This window comes from Lampetra fluviatilis, chromosome 57, assembly GCF_964198595.1.
Source record: "Lampetra fluviatilis chromosome 57, kcLamFluv1.1, whole genome shotgun sequence".
Classification (NCBI taxonomy): domain Eukaryota; kingdom Metazoa; phylum Chordata; class Hyperoartia; order Petromyzontiformes; family Petromyzontidae; genus Lampetra; species Lampetra fluviatilis.
In genome coordinates, this window is record NC_136331.1 from 3636984 (window position 1) to 3655889 (window position 18906).

Below are 18906 nucleotides of genomic sequence, written 5' to 3' on the forward strand. Positions count from 1 at the left end.
ACAGACACAAAGACACACCTACAGACACAAAGACACACACACACAGACACAAAGACACACACACAGACACAAAGACACACCCACAGACACAAAGACACACCCACAGACACAAAGACACACCCACAGACACAAAGACACACACACAGACACAAAGACACACACAGACACAAAGACACACACACAGACACAAAGACACACCCACAGACACAAAGACACACACACAGACACAAAGACACACACACAGACACAAAGACACACCCACAAACACAAAGACACACCCACAGACACAAAGACACACACACAGACACAAAGACACACACACAGACACAAAGACACACACACAGACACAAAGACACACCCACAGACACAAAGACACACACACAGAAAAAAAGACACACACACAGACACAAAGACACACACACAGACACAAAGACACACCCACAGACACAAAGACACACCCACAGACACAAAGACACACCCACAGACACAAAGACACACCCACAGACACAAAGACACACACACACAGACACAAAGACACACACACACAGACACAAAGACACACACACAGACACAAAGACACACACACAGACACAAAGACACACACACAGACACAAAGACACACCTACAGACACAAAGACACACACACAGACACAAAGACACACACACACAAACACAAAGACACACACACAGACACAAACACACACACACAGACACAAAGACACACACACAGACACAAAGACACACACACAGACACAAAGACACATACACACACAGACACAAAGACACACACACAGACACAAAGACCACACACAGACACAAACACACACATACACAGACACAAAGACACACACACAGACACAAAGACACACACCCACAGGCACAAAGACACACACACAGACACAAAGACACACACACAGACACAAAGACACACACACACAGACGCAAAGACACACAGACACAAAGACACACACACAGACACAAAGACACACACACACAGACATAAAGACACACACACAGACACAAAGACACACACACACACAGACACAAAGACACACACACAAACACAAAGACACACACACAGACACAAAGACACACACACAGACACAAAGACACACACACACAGACACAAAGACACACCCACAGACACAAAGACACACACACAGACACAAAGACACACCCACAGACACAAAGACACACACACAGACACAAAGACACACACACAGACACAAAGACACACACACAGACACAAAGACACACACACAGACACAAAGACACACCCACAGACACAAAGACACACCCACAGACACAAAGACACACACAACCACAAAGACACACACACAGACACAAAGACACACACAGACACAAAGACACACCCACAGACACAAAGACACACACACAGACACAAAGACACACACACACAGACACAAAGACACACACACAGACACAAAGACACACACACAGACACAAAGACACACCTACAGACACAAAGACACACACACACAGACACAAAGACACACACACAGACACAAAGACACACCCACAGACACAAAGACACACCCACAGACACAAAGACACACCCACAGACACAAAGACACACACACAGACACAAAGACACACACAGACACAAAGACACACACACAGACACAAAGACACACCCACAGACACAAAGACACACACACAGACACAAAGACACACACACAGACACAAAGACACACCCACAAACACAAAGACACACCCACAGACACAAAGACACACACACAGACACAAAGACACACACACAGACACAAAGACACACACACAGACACAAAGACACACCCACAGACACAAAGACACACACACAGAAAAAAAGACACACACACAGACACAAAGACACACACACAGACACAAAGACACACCCACAGACACAAAGACACACCCACAGACACAAAGACACACCCACAGACACAAAGACACACCCACAGACACAAAGACACACACACACAGACACAAAGACACACCCACAGACACAAAGACACACACACAGACACAAAGACACACACACAGACACAAAGACACACCCACAGACACAAAGACACACCCACAGACACAAAGACACACCTACAGACACAAAGACACACCCACAGACACAAAGACACACACACAGACACAAAGACACACACACAGACAACATAAGCCCTTGCTCCGACCCCAACTTGACCCCCTCCCCACCCCAACTACCCCATCACAGAAGAGAGAAACGGTGGTGTTGGGGGGTGGTGGTGGTGGAGGGTGGTGGGGGGTGGGGGGTGGTGGTGGTGGGGGGTGGTGGTGGTGGTGGTGGGGGGTGGTGGTGGGGGGTGGTGGGGGGTGGTGGTGGGTGCTGGTGGTGGTGGTGGTGGGTGGTGGTGGGGGGTGCTGGTGGTGGTGGTGGGTGGTGGTGGGGGGTGCTGGTGGTGGTGGTGGAGGATTTACATCGAAACGGCGCGACGGCGATCAGTCGACTTTATTTAACCGTAAAACAATCCGGCTGGGTCGGGGTGGTGGGGGCAGGAGGGGGTGGTGATGGTGGTGGAGGGGTGATGAGGTAGGGGGTGATGTTGGGGGGAGGAGGTGGGGGGGAGGAGGTGGGGGGAGGAGGTGGGGGCGAGGGAGATAACGCAGTAGACACGCTGGAGAGTGAGCGCATGTCTCAGCCATTGCTTTTATGTTGGTGTCACCAGGTAAGCCACCTACCTGGCAATCACGAAGCTCAACCAAGCGAACTCTTTGGTTCTTTCGGTAAGTCACGTGGGTATAAAATTAAACAAATTAAATGACGACGTTTCGATTGCAACACAAGCAATCATCATCATCATCACAGCAAAAAAAAAATTGTCTGCGGTTTTCCTACCTGATGATAATTGCTTGCGTTGCAATCGAAACGTCGTGAATTCATTTCTTTTCTACCTACGTGACTTTACCGAAAGAACCAAAGAGTATGGTTCCCTGCAGTCACGAAAACTTCAAATCGAGACTCAACGAAGTGGCTTAGTAATTATCATCATGTCGACATGCATAGGGGGGGGGGGGGGTGGTGAACTTACACGTGGCATAAAACTTGACACAAATAGTGAGAAAGGTCTCTCCAACTCTCTCACCATCTCTCTCTCCATCTCACTCTCACACTCTCACACTCTCCCCCTCTCGCACCATCTCTCTCTCTCTCTCTTATTTTTTACGATCAGTGGAAACAAGAAGATGTTCGGTGCAGTCGGCACTTTACTTCGTTCATCATTTTGTAATTTTTTTTAAAATTAAACCCCCACCTCTCGCTCACTCTCTCACTCTCTCTCGTTCTGCACGCAGCCCTTCTCGCAGTCCGACGGCCTCCGACGGGTAGCTCACATCAGCATGCAGAGCTCCCCGTCATCTGCCACCGAGCACACGGCCTCCTCCATCGCCCACTGCTCCTTGAAGGCCGGCACGGCGTGGGTCAGCAGCCGCGCCACATGGCGGAACTCCAGCCCACATACCCTGGCTCCGACCAGAGCGCGGGAGATGCCCAGGCTGCTGGCAAGACGTTTCCCCTCTAGGGCCACCTTCATCGCCCTGTGTGTGGAGAGCTTGACACTCTCTCACCATCTCTCTCTAAAACTCTCTCACTCTCTCTCACTCCATCTCACACGCTCCCCCTCTCTCACCATCTCTCTCCATCTCACTCTCACGCTCTCTTTTTTTTCTTTTTTCACGATCAGAGGAAACATGAAGATGCTCGGTGTAGTCGGCACTTGACTTCGTTCATCATTCCATGTTTGTTTGTTGGAGTACGGAGTTAGACTGATGGTCTTAATCTAAGTTGTCTTGTGGTTGTTGTTGTTGTTGTTTGACTTGCATCCCACTGGGATTTTTGCACACAGCGTTGGTGCTCGGTGCTTTTTTCTGCAATATTTTGCTGTCTTTTCTTGGATTTTCTGTTGGCACTCAGTCACATATAGTCACTTTAAGATGTTTTCTTGTTCATGTTTTTGTTTTTTGTTTGTTTGTTGCGGTTGCACCCGATTCAAGAGCCGAATGGCTCACAGGGCTATACCTAATACATGAACTTGAAATAAATGAACTTGATTTCGTTTTTTTTAATGCTTTGCTTTATGTCAACTCCCCCCCCCCCCCCATTTTTAAATGAAATATTTCACAAAAGATGTCACGCTCTGCTCTCTCTACCCCCCCCCCCCCTTACTCTCTCTACCCCCTCTCTCTACCCCCCTCTCTCTCTACCCCCCTCTCTCTCTACCCCCTCTCTCTACCCCCCCCTCTCTCTCTACCCCCTCTCTCCCTACTCCATGTCTATGCCCCCCCCCCCTATGTTTTACTCTCTCTCACTCTCCCCCTCTCTCACCGTGTCTCTCTCCCTCCATCTCCCCCTCGCTCTCCATCTCAATCTCTCACGCCTCTCCCCGCAGGCTGTCCGGGCCTCCTCGAGGAATGATCGTCTTATCAAAGTGTCGCGACAACCGCTTACCCCTTTTACAAGTTACTTTCATTAACGCGATGTCGCGAGGTGACCGGCGCCGTCCCTGCCGTGGTCTCGGTACGAGGTTTTTTTTTTTTGGGGGGTGGGGGGGTGTTGAAAATGGGCTGTCGGAGCGAAACGTCGAATCAGCATCGGCAATCATCAGCAGAAGGGGGAGCGGTGGCGCAGCGGTTAGGGCGTTGCGCTTCGAAACCGGCAACCTCGTGGTGGGGGTGGGGGGGGGGGTTCCGATTCGCGCTCACGACCACCGGTCACGATTATCGGAAGCGATGCCGGGGGGCTTTCCCCTAGGTCGACTCAGCCTCAAATGAGACGGTGGCGAGGCTGAGAGCTGACTGGGGTGGTGGTGGTGGGTGACGCTCGCATTGTTCGGCAACAATGACGTGGTGTGTTCTCTCTCTCTCCGTCCTGTTCTACAGAGTGAGATTGAGTGAGTGTGTGGGTGTGTGGGTGAGTCTTTGAGAGTGTGAGTAGAGTTTGAATGATCTCTCTCCTGTTCTACAGAGTGAGATTGAGTGAGTGTGTGGGTGTGTGGGTGAGTTTTTGAGAGTGTGAGTAGAGTTTGTATGATCTCTCTCCTGTTCTACAGAGTGAGATTGAGTGAGTGTGTGGGTGTGTGGGTGACTCTTTGAGTGTGTGAGTAGAGTTTGTATGATCTCTCTCCTGTTCTACAGAGTGAGATTGAGTGAGTGTGTGGGTGAGTCTTTGAGTGTGTGAGTAGAGTTTGTATGATCTCTCTCCTGTTCTACAGAATGAGATTGAGTAAGTGTGTGGGTGTTTGGGTGAGTCTTTGAGTGTGTGAGTAGAGTTTGAATGATCTCTCTCCTGTTCTACAGAGTGCGATTGAGTGAGTGTGTGGGTGTGTGGGTGAGTCTTTGAGTGTGTGAGTAGAGTTTGTATGATCTCTCTCCTGTTCTACAGAGTGAGATTGAGTGTGTGGGTGTGTGGGTGAGTCTTTGAGTGTGTGAGTAGAGTTTGTATGATCTCTCTCCTGTTCTACAGAATGAGATTGAGTGAGTGAGTGGGTGTGTGGGTGAGTCTTTGAGTGTGTGAGTAGAGTTTGTATGATCTCTCTCCTGTTCTACAGAGTGAGATTGAGTAAGTGTGTGGGTGTGTGGGTGAGTCTTTGAGAGTGTGAGTAGAGTTTGTATGATCTCTCTCCTGTTCTACAGAGTGAGATTGAGTGAGTGTGTGGGTGTGTGGGTGAGTCTTTGAGTGTGTGAGTAGAGTTTGAATGATCTCTCTCAATGTTCTACAGAGTGCGATTGAGTGAGTGTGTGGGTGTGTGGGTGAGTCTTTGAGTGTGTGAGTAGAGTTTGTATGATCTCTCTCCTGTTCTACAGAGTGAGATTGAGTAAGTGTGTGGGTGTGTGGATGTGTGGGTGTGTGGGTGAGTCTTTGAGTGTGTGAGTAGAGTTTGTATGATCTCTCTCAATGTTCTACAGAGTGAGATTGAGTGTGTGGGTGTGTGGGTGAGTCTTTGAGTGTGTGAGTAGAGTTTGTATGATCTCTCTCCTGTTCTACAGAGTGAGATTGAGTAAGTGTGTGGGTGTGTGGGTGAGTCTTTGAGTGTGTGAGTAGAGTTTGAATGATCTCTCTCCTGTTCTACAGAGTGAGATTGAGTGTGTGGGTGTGTGGGTGAGTCTTTGAGAGTGTGAGTAGAGTTTGTATGATCTCTCTCCTGTTCTACAGAGTGAGATTGAGTAAGTGTGTGGGTGTGTGGGTGAGTCTTTGAGTGCGTGAGTAGAGTTTGTATGATCTCTCTCCTGTTCTACAGAATGAGATTGAGTGAGTGTGTGGGTGTGTGGGTGAGTCTTTGAGTGCGTGAGTAGAGTTTGAATGATCTCTCTCTCCTGTTCTACAGAGTGAGATTGAGTGAGTGTGTGGGTGTGTGGGTGAGTCTTTGAGTGTGTGAGTAGAGTTTGAATGATCTCTCTCAATGTTCTACAGAGTGAGATTGAGTAAGTGTGTGGGTGTGTGGGTGAGTCTTTGAGTGTGTGAGTAGAGTTTGTATGATCTCTCTCAATGTTCTACAGAGTGAGATTGAGTGTGTGGGTGTGTGGGTGAGTCTTTGAGTGTATGAGTAGAGTTTGTATGATCTCTCTCCTGTTCTACAGAGTGAGATTGAGTGAGTGTGTGGGTGTGTGGGTGAGTCTTTGAGTGTGTGAGTAGAGTTTGTATGATCTCTCTCAATGTTCTACAGTGAGATTGAGTGTGTGGGTGTGTGGGTGAGTAGAGTCTGTGTGTTCTCTCTCTCTCTGTCTTGTTCTTCAGAGTGATATTGAATGTGGGTGGGTGGGTGTGTGGGTGAGTCTTTGAGTTTGTGGGTAGAGTTTGCGCTCTCTCTCTGTGTCCTGTTCTGCACAGTGAGAGTGTGAGTGAGTTAGGTGAGTCTGTAAGTGTGTGAGTAGAGTTTGTGTGTTCTCTCTCTCTCTCCCGTGTTCTGCAGGGTGAGATTGAGGGAGTGTGTGTGTGTGAGTTAGTGTGTGAGTGTGTGAGTGAGTGTGTGAGTGAGTGTGTAAGGGAGATTATTCGAACACCAACACACTCATACTCACTGCGGAGGAGAGGCTACCACTCCTCTGTCGGGAGCTGGACCAGTACCGCCTGGATCTCTGCGGTATTCAGGAGGTCCGGTGGACCGGCTCTGGCTCCTGCCACCATGAGGGGTGGACAGTCCACTACTCGGGGCAGGAGACTGTCAAACAACAGGGAGTGGCTCTTCTTATGAACAAAAGAATGAAGGGGGCGTGGGAGCGTGGCAGTGAGGTGTGGGAAGCTGTAAGCCCCAGGCTACTTTTGGTCTCGCCTTCCCATCAACCAGAGGCGAGGAATGGTGGTCGTGGTTACTTACAGTGAGGGAAACAAGTATTTGATCCCCTGCTGATTTTGTACGTTTGCCCACTGACAAAGACATGATCAGTCTATAATTTTAACGGTAGGTTTATTTGAACAGTGAGAGACAGAATAAGAACAAAAACATCCAGAAAAACGCATGTCAAAAATGTTATAAATTGATTTGCATTTTAATGAGGGAAATAAGTATATGACCCCCTCTCAATCAAAAAGATTTCTGGCTCTCAGGTGTCTTTTATACAGGTAACGAGCTGAGATTAGGAGCACACTCTTAAAGGGAGTGCTCCTAATCTCAGCTTGTTACCTGTATAATAGACACCTGTTCACAGAAGCAATCAATCAATCAGATTCCAAACTCTCCACCATGGCCAAGACCAAATATCTCTCCAAGGATGTCAGGGACAAGCTTGTAGACCTACACAAGGCTGGAATGGGCTACAAGACCATCGCCAAGCAGCTTCGTGAGAAGGTGACAACAGTTGGTGCGATTATTCGCAAATGGAAGAAACACAAACGAACTGTCAATCTCCCTCGGCCTGGGGCTCCATGCAAGATCTCACCTCGTGGAGTTGCAGTGATCATGAGAACGGTGAGAAATCAGCACAGAACTACACGGGAGGATCTTGTCAATGAACTTAAGGCAGCTGAGACCATAGTCACCAAGAAAACAGTTGGTAACACACTACGCCGTGAAGGACTGAAATCCTGCAGCGCCCGCAAGGTCCCCCTGCTCAAGAAAGCACATATACATGCCCGTCTGAAGTTTGCCAATGAACATCTGAATGATTCAGAGGACAACTGGGTGAAAGTGTTGTGGTCAAATGAAACAATCAAAGGGACGATGGACGGGGCCATGTACCGTCAAATCGTGGGTGAGAACCTCCTTCCCTCAGCCAGGGCATTGAAAATGGGTCGTGGATGGGTATTCCAGCATGACAATGACCCAAAACACACGGCGAAGGCAACAAAGGAGTGGCTCAAGAAGAAGCACATTAAGGTCCTGGAGTGGCCTAGCCAGTCTCCAGACCTTAATCCCATAGAAAATCTGTGGAGGGAGCTGAAGGTTCAAGTTGCCAAACGTCAGCCTTGAAACTTTAATGACTTGGAGAAGATCTGCAAAGAGGAGTGGGACAAAATCCCTCCTGAGATGTGTGCAAACCTCGTGGCCAACTACAAGAAACGTCTGACCTCTGTGATTGCCAACAAGGGGTTTGTCACCAAGTACTAAGTCATGTTTTGCAGAGGGGTCAAATACTTATTTCCCTCATTAAAATGCAAATCAATTTATAACATTTTTGACATGCGTTTTTCTGGATTTTGTTGTTGTTATTCTGTCTCTCACTGTTCAAATAAACCTACCCTTAAAATTATAGACTGAACATTTCTTTGTCAGTGGGCAAACATACAGACTGCCCTACATGACATCATAACAACCGTCTGGACCTCTGGACAGGTTCCGCAGGATTGGAAGGATGCCCTGGTGGTCCCCCTCTTTAAGAAGGGGGACTCTTTAAGAAGGGGGACTGCACAGTTTGGGCATCTCATTTCTCAGTGTGCCGGGAAAGGTCCTGGCAAGAATTATTCAACATCGCCTTGCCAGGCACGCTGAGGAAAGGCTTGCGGAGCCTCAATATGGTTTCAGCAAAGGGCGGTCCTGCACAGATGCCATATTTTCCGTCCGTCTGCTACAGCAGAGGTGTAAGGAATTCCAACAAGACGTACATCTCTGCTTTATTGACCTGGTCAAGGCCTATGATACCATCAGTAGGCCTGGGCTCTGGTTGTTCTTCGTGCTTTTGGAGTCCTTGACCCTCTGTTCACGATCATTAAGGACCTTCATGATGTGAGCGGACCCCGGTAAAACTACGTGGCCGGGATTCGGAGCCATTTTCTGTTCACTTTGGAGTGCGACAGGGATGTCCTCTGGCTTTCACATTATTAAACATATTGTTCGACCACGTAAATCGTGAAGCCTTCGATAGCTGTACCGGAGGAATTTCCATCTGGTACAGATACAATGGGAGGCTGATCGATGCCCGGGTGCGGTCAAGGGATGGCTCCCTATTGCTCAACCATGTTATGTATGCTTGATGATCTGGTAATTGCTGCTCACTCAGAGGAGGAGTTGGAGGCGCTGCTGCTGAACCTAGAACTTGCCACTAAGAGGTGAGGACTTACCATCAGCCCCACCAAAACTAAGCACCTGCCTGGGTATTTTGTACCATCGGACACTCGGACCCATAACTGCAAATTGGTGATAGGGCAGTTGTGGAGAGAGTGGAGAGTTTACATTACCTGGGCAGTGTGCTCATGACCGTCTCCAGTTTGGCATTTAGAGGTTTCGCTCCGAAACAGTCGAGCGGCATTAAGTTTTAATCGGTTGTGTAACGCTGTGTGGAAGCTACCTGGTCTGTCGCTCTGCACGAAACTTAAGGTCTTCTCGGCTACAGTCATTCCCTCCCTTCTCTATGCTTGCGAAACGTGGCCCCCCTAATGCAACATTTTCGCCGGTTAGAAACATTTAGGCTGGCCTGCCTACGATCTATCCTGGGTTTAACCAGGCTGGATTGTGTGAGGAGCTCACAAATCCTTGAAAGATCTGGGCAAAGTCCCATCGGTGAGCTCCTCAGGCAGGCAAGGCTGTGTTGGCTGGGTCATGTAGCCCACAAGCCCAGCAACTGCATGCCTAAACAGCTTTTGTTCGGCCGGATCGAGAGGGTTAAACGGGCGTGGCACGGGCTAGAGAAGAGATGGAGTGGTACAGGAGGACGTGGAGCTGATTGAATTTGCCAATGACTGGTACCAGCGGTGTCAAGATCGGCCTCTGTCGAGGAGGCTCGTGAAGGACGCTACTGGGCAGTTGGAGGCAGTCGCCCTCCAACAACAACGGTGGGCGGAGAAGCGACCCTCACAACAACGAGCGGAGCGCCGGGTGGCTAAAGCACAGCAAGTTGGCACAGTAGGGGGCACAGGTGGTGCATCAGCCAGTCATCTCGGTCATCTCAGTCAGTCGACCCGTGGCACCTGGGTCTACCCCGTGACCTCCTGCCAGCGGGCGTTCGACACTTCACGTAGCCTCAAGGTGCACATAGCCTGGCACAAGCGTCGTGTTGACGTCACCGCCACTTAGTGGCGAATGGCGGTTGTTGTTGAGTGAGTGAGTAGAGTGTGTGTGTTCTCTCTCTCCCCCCTGTTCTGTATGTGTGTTGAACTTCTTTCGTACCCTACGTAGCCAACAGTGCCACAACAATCACCGTGGCTACCAGCACAGACACTGTCCGCCTGTAGGCATGGGAGGGGTCTTGCAGTCCCGGCAAGACGTCACAGAAGGATTTCTCCACCATCATGACCGTCGCCTGATGAAGCTGGCTGCAATTGCCGGCGAAACGTCGTACTCGAATTGCAAAATGCTGCGCGTTTTTACCCTCCGACACACAACGGCCGGTTCGTGACGAGCTCGTGACGAATTGGCCACGTTCCGTTTGCGTGACAGAGCACGCTTACTAATTGGCCGTGTCGCGGTGGTGGCGGGTTTAGAGACGCAACACTTATATTTACGCGATCTAATCCACCCCCCCCCCCCCCCAAAAAAAATAAAACATCAACAAACCTCAACAGTTGATTCATGGCGAAAAAGCCTCCGACCACGTGTTTAAACGGACGTCGAGAATGTATTCATTTTGCAATGTATTTGACGATACGCGCGAGAGGAAGGGCTTGGGGCGGGGGGGGGGGGGGGTTGGGGGGCGTGTGAGAGTGATTAACTTCGATACTTTCGGTCGTGGAAATCGATGAGCGGAGTTCGCTCCGAACGCGCGCGGTCACTTTGGCGGAGAGCGATCATCGTCCGCTTAAACGACGCTCCGGCGTTGATGGATCAGCTGCCCGTTAGCAAACGACGGCGAGCGTGGGCCACAGTGCTGCCAATACATTTACCGCATCGAGTGGATAGGGTTAGAAGAACCGCTGTAATGATGATAAACTGAACCGTTTCGTTTTTTATATTTCAACCAGCTAAGGCTTTCACTTTGCTGTTATAGCTTCTCTTTTTTTTCTTCACGAAGTGACCTCCTGATGGGTCAACCGAGGTGATGGTTCATCATCATCATCATCACGTGGTAAATTTATCGCAGCAGCCAAATTATATGAACGTCTGTTGCTGATTCTCAACGTGGTGGCACAAAACCGGAGTATGTGGTGGCAAATGAACGCGACCGCAGGGAGAACATTCAAACTCCTCCAGATATTTTTCGATTTAGAGCTTTCGTGACTGCAGGGATTCATCTTCTTGGTTCTTTCGGTAAAGTCACGTAGAAGGGAAGTAATAAAATAAAAAACGTAATAAAATAATATAATTCTCACGACGTTTCGGCCAGTGAAGCTTGGTGGTGTTTCATTCTTCACCTGAAGACGGCTGCTTGCGTTGTGGCCGAAACATCGTGAGAATTATATTATTTTATTACGTTTTGTTTTTTATTATTTTATTACTTCCCTTCTACGTGACTTTACCGAAAGAACCAAGAAGATGAATCCTCCAGATATATTATTTACTATACTCTTTGCTTCTTTCGGTAAAAGTCACGTAGGTGTAAAATAAAATAAATCACGACGTTTCGGGCGCAACACAAGCGTCCATCATCAGTTGGGAAAGCTTGATTCTGCTGCTGAGGCAGACTGTTTTTGAAAGGTTTCAAATGGGTGTAGCCCAAGGGTCATGAAGAAGTGGCCGGGGCTGGTGATGTCAATGTGAGGGATTAGCATGATGTTAATGTGAGAAATCAGATGGCACGCAAGTGGCTATGTTAATGTGAGGGATTAGCATGATGTTAATGTGAGACATTATAAGGCACGGAAGTGGCTATGTTAATGTGAGAGATTAGCATGATGTTCATGTGAGAAATTAGAGGGCACGGAGGTGACTATGTTAATGTGAGAAATTAGCATGATGTTAATGTGAGAAATCAGAGGGCACGCAAGTGGCTGTGTTAATGTGATAGATTAGCATGATGTTAATGTGAGAAATTAGACGGCACGCAAGTGGTTATGTTAATGTGAGAGATTAGCATGATGTTAATGTGAGAAATTAGCATGATGTTAATGTGAGAGATTGGAGGGCACGGAGGTGGCTATGTTAATGTGAGAAATTAGCATGATGTTAATGTGAGAAATTAGAGGGCACGCAAGTGGCTGTGTTAATGTGAGAGATTAGCATGATGTTAATGTGAGAAATTAGACGGCACGCAAGTGGCTATGTTAATGTGAGAGATTAGCATGATGTTAATGTGAGAAATTAGCATGATGTTAATGTGAGAGATTGGAGGGCACGGAGGTGGCTATGTTAATGTGAGAAATTAGCATGATGTTAATGTGAGAAATCAGACGGCACGCAAGTGGCTATGTTAATGTGAGAGATTAGCATGATGTTAATGTGAGAGATTGGAGGGCACGGAGGTGGCTATGTTAATGTGAGAGATTAGCATGATGTTAATGTGAGAAATTAGATGGCACGCAAGTGGCTATGTTAATGTGAGAGATTAGCATGATGTTAATGTGAGAAATTAGCATGATGTTAATGTGAGAGATTGGAGGGCACGGAGGTGGCTATGTTAATGTGAGAAATTAGCATGATGTTAATGTGAGAAATTAGATGGCACGCAAGTGGCTATGTTAATGTGAGAGATTAGCATGATGTTAATGTGAGAAATTAGCATGATGTTAATGTGAGAGATTGGAGGGCACGGAGGTGGCTATGTTAATGTGAGAAATTAGCATGATGTTAATGTGAGAAATCAGACGGCACGCAAGTGGCTATGTTAATGTGAGAGATTAGCATGATGTTAATGTGAGAAATTAGCATGATGTTAATGTGAGAGATTGGAGGGCACGGAGGTGGCTATGTTAATGTGAGAAATTAGCATGATGTTAATGTGAGAAATCAGACGGCACGCAAGTGGCTATGTTAATGTGAGAGATTAGCATGATGTTAATGTGAGAAATTAGCATGATGTTAATGTGAGAGATTGGAGGGCACGGAGGTGGATATGTTAATGTGAGAAATTAGCATGATGTTAATGTGAGAAATCAGACGGCACGCACGTGGTTATGTTAATGTGAGAGATTAGCATGATGTTAATGTGAGAGATTGGAGGGCACGGAGGTGGCTATGTTAATGTGAGAGATTAGCATGATGTTCATGTGAGAAATTAGCATGATGTTAATGTGAGAGATTGGAGGGCACGGAGGTGGCTATGTTAATGTGAGAAATTAGCATGATGTTAATGTGAGAAATCAGACGGCACGCACGTGGTTATGTTAATGTGAGAGATTAGCATGATGTTAATGTGAGAAATTAGCATGATGTTAATGTGAGAGATTGGAGGGCACGGAGGTGGCTATGTTAATGTGAGAAATTAGCATGATGTTAATGTGAGAAATCAGACGGCACGCACGTGGTTATGTTAATGTGAGAGATTAGCATGATGTTAATGTCAGAAATTAGAGGGCACGGAAGTGGCTCTGTTAATGTGAGGGATTAGCATGATGTTAATGTGAGACATTAGCATGATGTTAATGTGAGAGATTGGAGGGCACGGAGGTGGCTATGTCAATGTCAGACATTAGCATGATGTTAATGTGAGAAATCAGACGGCACGCACGTGGTTATGTTAATGTGAGAGATTAGCATGATGTTAATGTGAGAGCGGCTTTCTCGTGATATTAATTTATTTTCTACCCACGTGACTTTACCGAAAGAACCAAAGAGTATGGATTCCTGCAGTCACGAAAGCTTCAAATCTATACAATTTACTCTTTTATTTGACCAGGTAAGGTCCCTCTGAGCTGCTATGGGGACGTCCATAAATGACGTCACGCGATTTTGGACGAATTTTGACCACCCCCCCCCCCCCTCGTCACACGGCGTCACAAAAAGTCAGACCCACCCCCCCTCAAATATGACGTCACAAAGCTCTGACCCCCCCCCCCAAAAAAAAATAAAACATGCTTCAAATCGCTTTAAACTATTGTCATTGTAGTGCGTATTTGATGTGGCGCTGCACTCTGATGTTGTAGGAGAAAACATTTATTAAAACGTTTATTTAATGAAGTAGAACGTGTTGTCTATATTTATTTAAAGTTGCGCATTTTTAAGTGATGTCACATTTCTCCCCCCCCTCGTCACACATCGTCACAAATGTCTGAACCCCCCCCCTAGGTGCGTGACGTCATTTATGGATCGAACCCACGACCTCCTGTAGACCAGGCGAGGTAGTTAACATCTCCTAGCCACCGTGATGATGATGATGAGAGAGAGAGAGACACGCAAACTCCAAATATACAGCAGCAGGCGTCAGGGTCGGGATCGAACCCACGACCTCCTGTATAGCAGGCGAGGTAGTTAACATCTCCTAGCCACTGTGATGATGACGGTGCGACAATTTACACAGCGATTCCGCATCACACGAAAATACAAAAACAAAGATCCCCCGTATAGCCTGTAACAGACTGTTGGGGCAAGTGCTGTTAGCGAGCACTTATGAAGGTCACAACGGCACACGAGGGAGTGGGTGACCAGCAACACCACGCCCGACCGCCTTTGTCTCCCCAGTGGCGATGTTTACACACCGCACCAGGTACTCATTTGAGGCTGAGTCGACCTAGGGGAGGCCCAGGACTGGTTCAAATAATCGTCACTGATTGTGGCCGTGAGCGGGAATTGATCTCGGCTCGCCAGGTTCGTAGCGCAGCGTAGCGCTAACAGCTCACACTACCGCTCCCCACACAGACACGCGCACACACACGCACCGGTGCAAAGCGTTGCGTGTGCATGAGCTCTGTCGGCCTTGCCCAGACCACGGGCTCAACGGAACTGAACGCGCGGCCGCGTAGTCGTGGCCACCGTCCCCATCGCGGTGGCAACGGCAGTGGGGCCATCGGCGTTCGCTGGAACCCGGCACCTAGAGAGGCCTGTTACCTCCACCGTTACCTCCACCGTGGTGTGGAGGTAACGAGATAACTACGGTGTTTCACCAGGTTTAGCTTCCTACCAGGTTTCGCTTTCTTATTTTTTCGCACTTTTATTATGTAGGCTAGGCGTAGTCACAAACCGAACCTCTCCATAATAAAGGCTCAGTCTTTTGTCATGCAGTCTTATTCATAGTCTCAAACCGCACCTTACCATAATAATAAAGAGTGGGCCATCCCTGCCCCTTCCCCCCCCCCCTCAACCATTACATATACGGAGTGGTATCTCCTGTAATCTCTCATTTACTTGATACAGCTGTCGGGCTGTGACGGTTCCACCTGAAGACGGAAGCTTGTGTTGCTTCCGAAACGTCGTGATTTTTATTTTATTTTACTTTTATTAATTTTAATGTTTTACCTACGTGACTTTACCGAAAAAAACCTAAGAATATGTAACTATGGTGCTCCATCAGCCGTCTCAGAACAGTATCTGAGGCGGCTGATGGAGCACCACGAGGGGAGGATGGAAGGTGCGTCCGTGGGCACCCCAACCCGGGTGATGGGGGCAGTTGTGGAGAGAGTGGAGAGTTTCCCATACCCGGGCAGTGTGCTCATGACCGGCTCCGGTTTGACATGCAAGAGGTCTCACTCCGAATCAGTCGAGCGGCGTTATATTTTCATCGGTTGCGTAACGCTGTGTGGAGGCTATCGCGAGCGGCTGCGTGCTACGGCCGTTCTCGGGTGGACTGAGCGGTATTGGTGGCGCACATCGTGAAGCTGTCGGGTGGTTCACAGACTCAAAGTTGGACGTGCGATTTGCTCATGATTGCCATACGGTAGAGAGAGAGAGAGATGGGGAATCACAGCGGCGCGTGCATGATGAGTTCTGTGGTGGAACTAGCGGACTACTGCACTCAGCTACCCCGACACAACCACGTGGTGTTCTGGTGGAGCGAGTGGACTGCTGCACTCAGCTACCCCAACACAACCACGTGGTGCTCTGGTGGGGCGAGTGGACTGCTCCACTCAGCTACCCCAACACAGCCACGTGGTGTTCTGGTGGAGCGAGTGGACTGCTACACTCAGCTACTCAACACAACCACGTGGTGCTCTGGTGGAGCGAGTGGACTGCTACACTCAGCTACCCCAACACAACCACGTGGTGTTCTGGTGGAGCGAGTGGACTGCTACACTCAGCTACCCAACACAACCACGTGGTGCTCTGGTGGAGCGAGTGGACTGCTACACTCAGCTACCCCAACACAACCACGTGGTGCTCTGGTGGAGCGAGCAGACTGCCCCACTCAGCTACCCCAACACAACCACGTGGTGCTCTGGTGGAGCGAGTGGACTGCCCCACTCAGCTACCCCAACACAACCACGTGGTGCTCTGGTGGAGCGAGTGGACTGCTCCACTCAGCTACCCCAACACAACCACGTGGCGTTCTGGTGGAGCGAGTGGACTGCTACACTCAGCTACCCAACACAACCACGTGGTGCTCTGGTGGAGCGAGTGGACTGCTACACTCAGCTACCTCAACACAACCACGTGGTGCTCTGGTGGAGCGAGTAGACTGCTACACTCAGCTACCTCAACACAACCACGTGGTGCTCTGGTGGAGCGAGTGGACTGCTACACTCAGCTACCTCAACACAACCACGTGGTGCTCTGGTGGAGCGAGTGGACTGCTACACTCAGCTACCTCAACACAACCACGTGGTGTTCTGGTAGAGCGAGCAGACTGCCCCACTCAGCTACCCCAACACAACCACGTGGTGCTCTGGTGGAGCGAGTGGACTGCTACACTCAGCTACCCCAACACAACCACGTGGTGCTCTGGTGGAGCGATTGGACTGCTACACTCAGCTACCCCAACACAACCACGTGGTGTTCTGGTGGAGCGAGTGGACTGGCCCACTCAGCTACCCAACACAACCACGTGGTGCTCTGGTGGAGCGAGAGGACTGCCCCACTCAGCTACCCAACACAACCACGTGGTGCTCTGGTGGAGCGAGTGGACTGCTACACTCAGCTACCCCAACACAGCCTCTGGGGTTGCTGCCGTTGAGTGGCTAAAACGCAACAATTGTCGCCGCTTCTGCTGCTGCAGTATTTCTTTCTTCCCTTTTGCGCCTTCAAATCCCAAGCAGCAAATAATTCAGCACGGCCACGGAGAATGGTTTGAAGCGACTTCGCGGATATTGCGCGAGCGAGCGAGACAGATCGAGAGACACGCGCTCTCTGTGTGCGCTAACCGTGTAGAGGCCGACCTACGGGACCCGTTTCTGCCAGCAACAAGAAGAAGATGATGATGATGACGATGAAAGAATACACTCCTTAATAAAAGTTTTATTTTTTTAAAACAACGGTTTTATTCACAACTTCGTTTAACTGACCGTCGAGAAGTACGTCAATGATGCGGCGCCTGCTCCCACATCAATGCTCACCTTGAATTAATTGGTTACTTTATAAATGAGTCTTCAATGTGCTACTTTTTGAGTGTGTAGAGTGATGGTGCCCGTAAACTCGTTCACACGGAGCAGGCGCGCGTGAGTCACGTGACGCTCGAGGAGACACGTGACGCCCGAGGAGACACGTGACCGCCCGAGACGACACGTGACCGCCCGAGACGACACGTGACGCGCGAGGAGACACGTGACCGCCCGAGACGACACGTGACGCCTGCTTCTTGGGCGAAGCGATTGGAGAGTTTAGGGACCGCGGCGTTTTTGACCTACACACAAATATATCAATAATAAGGCGTCCATACTAAAATTGTAATTGCTTGAAAGCAGCCAGTTAATTGATGAATCGATGCCGATTTGTTTTATACGGGAGTGCATTCTCTGCGGATCTGAGTTCGTGTGCAAAATCTGGAATTGTTTGGACAACGGCGAGCAGACTAACTTTTAATTACAAGATTTGACCGCGACAAACGGGAGTTGAACGTCGTGAGAATTGTATTGTTTTACATTTTTATTATTTTATTGTTTCCCTTCTACGTGACTTCACCGAAAGAACCAAGAATATGAATCCATGCATCTCACGAAAGCTTTAAATAAAAAAATTAAACATTGGAGTCAAATAGTAATAGGTTTTTACCCTTTCAACTGGTACAAAAACTGACACCTTTGTAGGGGTGTTACGGAGGGGCTGTATACATAGGATCACACGGGAAACAAACACAGTGGGCGGGGCTTCGTGAGCGCACGGGGAGGTGCTCTCAACGACGTCCGCACAGGGCAGCCTGGGGGGGCTGGCCCCACCCCTCAACGAGGGGTTTTGGTATAAAAGGGGATGAGCCGGAGAGCTCGGGGGACAATGTTAAAGCTAAACCAGTGAAGACCGAAGATCGTCTAGCTAGAGCCCTGGACTCCCCTGGGTCGCCGCCCTTGTCAGGGCCGCGCAGAACCGAGCCGGCGGCGTGGTCCCGAGAACCAGAGCTAGTGCTCTGGGACTCCGGGTACCGTAGCCCGACTTACCAGTGTCGGGCCAGACAGCCTCCCCTAGCCCGTTAGTGGAGGACTAGGAGGTAGGTCAGAGATAGCTAGCAGTGTATTCCCAGCTAGCCGGGTGAGGGGGCCGATACCCCCTCCAG